Below are 5,750 nucleotides of genomic sequence, written 5' to 3' on the forward strand. Positions count from 1 at the left end.
TTTTTTTTTTTTTTTTTTTTTTTTTTTCCATTTTGTAGTTGTTCTTCAGTTCTGACCTGCAAAATGACTCACTGAACTTTCTCTCTGCCTAACAATTGCATGAGATAGTGTACTATCTGAAGGTTCAACTCTGTGTCTTTGCAGTTTAAATGATAGCACTTCTGCATTACAGCAGAAATTGATTTTTTTTTCTTTTTTTTTTTTTTTTTGAGATTTTCTGCAGTAGTATTAGGTGGTGCTTACTTCCTTTCACTTTCAACCTACACAGAAAAGCAGTGTCATCAGGCAGTCATCAGCTTGTGATTTATAGCTTCTTCCACCCATCTCCACAGCTGCAGAATAGTCTTGGCTTTTGACGTAATTGTTCAGTGTTCGTTCATAATCAGGCAACTAGTCTTTATAAGCATAATTAAAGACAGCAGTCATATTTAGTGATACATATAGTTCATGAGAGGTTGATTATTTGTTGATTATAGCCTTCATAGAATACAAACTCCTCTCACCCACCACATAAAGGAATAACTACTTGACACCAATTATATAATTTACTTGGATGTAAAAGTTCTCAATGTAGGCAATATATGGTACGTACTGGAGGACTAAGTGACCAGGAAAATATTGGTGGTTTGGGAAATGTAGGCACTAGTCTAGCTGTTTAATCTTTCTTATTCAGCAGTGATGGTCAGCACCACATTAACCTAGTGAGCCAAGCTGTTCCCATGCTGGTGCAGTAACCAGACCTCACAGTCGATTTCTTCCAGGTGCAGACCCCACTTTGTCTGCTTCCTTTGTTACTCCACAGTCTTGGAACAGAAACCTCCTTTCTGTTAATCCTTGAATTGCCACATTATTCAGGTTTCAGATGACACATTTTGGGAGCACAAGCTAATAATTCATTCATTTTCCACACCAACTTTAGATTTATAGCAAATGAGCAATTAAAGCTACCACTTCACACTTACTTCTTTTTTTTTTTTTTTTTTTTTTTTTTTTTTTTCTTCTGTGAAATTACTCCATGTTATATACAAAGGCCTATACAAAGAATTCCTTTCATGTGAAAAAACCATGTAATTTCCTATGGATTGCTTTTCTGTCTGTGTGTGTCTTTTAATGTCAATGTTCTCTTAGGTGAAATGTAATGATTGTGATTTGACATTGCTTTGCTGGGGCTGGGGGGAGTCCTACATGATCTATTCCTGAATCCTATGGCAAACAACAGTTTTACCTAAAGTGGGTTTTACCACCTTAGCTCTCTCTATTACAGTTTTTCCCCTCATTTTCCCCTCCTCATGTAGAGTATTATAACTCTTCCTCTTGAACCTTATCAGTACTTCTTCAGATCCTTTTTGTCCCTCTCTTTGCTTCGAGCATTAATTTTCATGGTTATGCCATGCTAAATTTTCTGCTTCTTATATTTATTCACCTTCAATCCTCCTCCTTTCTCTCTTCAGCAGAAAGACATGGCCACTTTTTCTCTGCACTGAAATTTTCTTGATGGCAGACTTATATTTGGTTAAATGTGAGATTTTTTTTTTTTTTTGATGAACAGATGTTATCTTCTTCTCTTTTACTCTCATATGAGTTGTAATAAGAACTCTTTTTTTCTCAAATGTTTTTCTTCTTCCTCCAGTTTAGTATGGATTTTGCCACCTTTCCCAGACTCTGAGTATCAGGTCTTGTCAGCATGTGAATGGATGAACTCTGAGTTTCTTGCATCCAAGTAATGCTTGTCCCAGAAAGTATTAGAGCTATTCAAGGAGTCAGCTACATGTTCCACAGGGAAAGAAGAAGTGATGTGCTTCCTATTGCTGAGCATAAATAAGGATCAGTTTCAAAATCTGAGTTTATGATCAGAGCTGTGGTGTAGTACCAGCAGGATGTACAAGAATGGCATCAGTAGATAGCCACATCCAGCTGAGGTCAATCTGCAGCACAAAAACAAAATCAGTGGAGCTGCAATTAACTTGCACCACTTGGAAAAGCAGTGACTGTATTTAATTTAACAAATAAGGCACATATTCTGAATGCCTGGGTACCTGCAAAATTTGAAAGGAACAAAAGGAAAATCCCTTTTTTCCTTCCATTAAATATTGTTCCCGCCCTTGTTTTGCAGAGACACACCTTTCTTGTCCCAGCAGATGAAGAGGAACAGAAGGCAGTTGACTAACTGTGTTGATAGTTTCTGCTGGGGTGGACACAGTTCATAGGATGAAATACTCCTGGAGGAAGAGTTTAACTCTGTGAGCCACTACTCCTACCCTAAATGGCTCCCAGTTATACAATTAACTCATGTCCTAGTCCTAAAAGTCTATCACGGGTTCACTTACTGCCAAAGCACTTCTGAGTCTGATTGGTAACTGGGACCATCCTCTTTCAGTTAGCACTGAGCTCAAACCTTACCATGGAGTTGTGTGTGGGAATGCTGTGTTGTGCCACCCCAGCCATAAATCATGTACTTTACTGCCTTCAGTCATTAAAAATTCCTTGGCAGTATTTAGTGTAGGCAAACCCACCACAATCCTGGGCAGGTGCCCGTTTGTTTCACTTTGCTCTTCCTGTATCAGTTACCCCTTTAATTTGTATGGATACTGAGTGTGTATCTGTGGAATTAGTGTGTGCTCTTGACCATCTGCCAAGATCCAGTCCACAGGTGACCACAAAGCAGCTCTTGTAGAGTGTATCTCTTATCAAATATAATGGTTTTCAAATGAAAGAGGTGTTGAATCTTCCTTTAAAGACTCTTTTTTTTTTCTTTTTTTCTTTTTTTTCTTTTTTTTTTTTTTTTTCCAAGCAATGTGGTTTTTAGTCATCAGTCAGCATGAAGAGTGAGTTCTGAGAAAGAAGCTGTTCAAAACACACTGAAAAGGAACAGTTCCAGCACTGATCATTATGCAATTTAAGGTGTTCTTAGGGCTTTTCTGAACTGCTGGCCACGTGTTGACAGGATGACTTACATGCCAGTGATATTCTTCATGAAAATAAAAGGTATGACTGTAACCAAAGAAGATTCAAGGTTGAAAGTGGATCTGTCTTCTCACTTGTGAAACATCCATATTACTGAAATGTATTACTGAAAGCTATCCTCATATGGATGGATGTAGACAGATGTGTTAGCCATTTCCCTGTTACCTCAGACAGCTCTTATCTGGAAGTCCTATCATTTTATTAGAGAAGTTCCCTGCCTGGTGGCTTATTAGATCTGCTCAGAACAGGGTGAATTTGTCTGTTTGCAGTATAAAGTTAGTGCAGAGAAACAGCTTCTGAACTCAGGTTGCCTTACATTTGATCAGCCAGATTGGGTGGGCAGAGTTCTGAGATGTCTCTGCTTGCTTGTATACTCATAAATTCCCTAAATCTGTATGGAATCTTCAAGGCACTGAACAGAAATTTCTGCTCCAGGTGCTTCACAAGCTCTTGAAATCTTTATATATCTGTTATCCCCTGCTTAGTTATCAGGAAGAAATGCTGTTTGGCTAGTCATCAATAGTCACTTTTTTTTTTTTTTTTTTTTTTTTTTTTTTTTTACACTGACACATGCATTTCAATTTTAAACATACAGACGTACGAATTAGATCAATTCTATTATTCTGAAATTTTTCTGTCCTACATCATTTAATGTGAAAACCAGCCATTTGAAATGCCTTTTTATAATATAACAGATCTAACAAGAACACCTTTTATTATGATGTTACATTTCACTTCTTCGTATTACTTTTATAATGTCTCATTACATCTGTTAAGGCCACTATATCGAACTGTAAGAATTCTTGGTCTGACCTCAAATGCACAGAAGTTTATGGTAACCACTTTTGAAAATACGTCTATCTCTAGCTTTACTAATTTGAACACATGCAAAACACTCCTCTGAAACTCATCTAAAATGCATTAGAGAAATGTACTCATGAACTTTTTTTTTTTTTCCTCCCAGAAACTTCCATGTTTTATTGGCCCAAGAAAAACAAACTAAAAACAAAACAAAACAGCAACACAGTATCTCCCAAACACAATAAATACATGAAACATAATTTCTACCATAACCTCTTTAACTCTCTGTCTGAGCATGCAGAAATGAAGTTCACAAGAGAAAACTCTGTTTAGGAGTCTACTGCAATCAATAGTATATGACCCCATTCCCTGTGGTCAAAGTCAGAAAGTATGACCCTTTGTTCCAGAGAGCTGCTAGTGAGAGACACCTGAGGCACCTGAGCCTTCTCCTCTTCCACTGTATGAACTTTTTTGTTTTTGTTGTTGTTTTGGAACAGGAGACTGAAATAGAGGAATTCTTCTAACCCTAGGTTATATGTTCCACATCTATTATTATTTTTTTTTTTTTTAAAGTCAATTGTTTACAGTTGTAGTCTTGGGCACTTTTATCACAGCATGATTTGTAGCTGAAAAGTCAAGGAGGATGAACTATATCTCCCTGAGTTCCAAGATATGCAGATTCTTAAAAAAAAAAAAAAAAAAAAAAAAAAGGTGTATTTTCTTTAGATTCTTTTAGCATGGCTTTTAATGAGAAAATACTGTAATGTGTTTAGTCCTTGACAAGAGTAAACAAGAACCTGAAGAGACCATCCTTTTTAAAAACACTGTAAATCTGTTTTGCACATGCTGCTGAAAGGGATGAACAGCACAGGATTTCAAGTTAGAATGATATCATTAATAAAAACAGTTTAACGTTGGAATGTTATAATTCCAGCAAAATACACTGCTAGAAATGAGGCTCAGAGGAGCGACTTGGTAGCCTTGGTGTGTGCTGTAGACACAATCACACACAAGTAGTTGTCCTTCTGTTTGAAATAGGATGTTTTTCAGCCTCCAAAGGCTGTGTAGAATTACCATGCAGGGGACACTTACAGAAGAGTTAACTGGAAAGCATGAAAGAAAACTGCTTTTTTAAAAGGGCACGTGGGGATGGAAGGGAACATGGGAGGCTTTCTATCCAGCTCTTACAGGACATGTTTGTATAGATGTCATCTATTCATACTGGTAGCTCTTCATCTATTGAAGAGAATAAGGTTGGATGGGGCTTGAGCAAACTGGTCTAGTGGGAGGTGTCCCTGCCTATAGCAGGGAGGTTGGAATTAGGTGATCTTTAAGGTCCCTTCCAACCCAAATCATTCTGTAACTCTATGATTCTATGAATATTTTCATGAAGATCTTCATCAAGCATTTCAAAACAATATTATCCTCTCTGAATCTTAACTGTATAAGCTGAGGCTACTGTAAGTAACTGTGACCTATCATAGTTTCCAGGTTCGATACTGTTGGCTGAAATACTTACATGAAATGGGTTGGTTTTATCAAAGCACATGTTTAAGACTTTTTTTTTTTTTTTTTTTTTAAATTTGAAGAACCTTCATAGTCTGGACAATATGATAAGCTCTTCCAAAAATGCCTCTGCACTTCTTGAAAAAGTATGTTTAGCTACACTTCATAAGACTAGTATAATCCCTGAGGCAGGACCATAAGAGGGGAGGTTGGGATAACAGCTGAGAGACTGTGAGCAATACTGCAGGTATAGGTGTGTGCCTCATCAGCTAATATGGAATCTAAATGTATTTCATTGCATGGAAAAGAATCAAAGGGCAGGATCAGAATAGGTTGACAGTTGATGATTTTCTTTTTAGAAAACTCCCAGAACTTCCAGTAAACTTTAGTTTAAGTAAAAGCACTAAACCTAGATTTTATTTTATTTTATTTTATTTTATTTTATTTTATTTTATTTTATTTTATTTTATTTTATTTTA

The 5,750-nt window shown here is 36.7% G+C and overlaps 1 long non-coding RNA gene across 1 annotated transcript in view; it reads right to left on the bottom strand.

Annotated features, from left to right (window-relative positions):
- LOC118155945 overlaps nucleotides 1-132 on the bottom strand; it is a 1,414-nt gene extending 1,282 nt beyond the window's left edge. Inside the window, exon 1 of the long non-coding RNA XR_004746077.1 lies at nucleotides 57-132. This is a non-coding gene — a long non-coding RNA (uncharacterized LOC118155945). The remainder of the gene's footprint in view (nucleotides 1-56) is intronic.
- Between the last annotated feature and the right edge of the window lie 5,618 nt (nucleotides 133-5,750).

The sequence above is a fragment of the Oxyura jamaicensis genome, chromosome Z (genome assembly GCF_011077185.1).
Source record: "Oxyura jamaicensis isolate SHBP4307 breed ruddy duck chromosome Z, BPBGC_Ojam_1.0, whole genome shotgun sequence".
Classification (NCBI taxonomy): Eukaryota; Metazoa; Chordata; class Aves; order Anseriformes; family Anatidae; genus Oxyura; species Oxyura jamaicensis.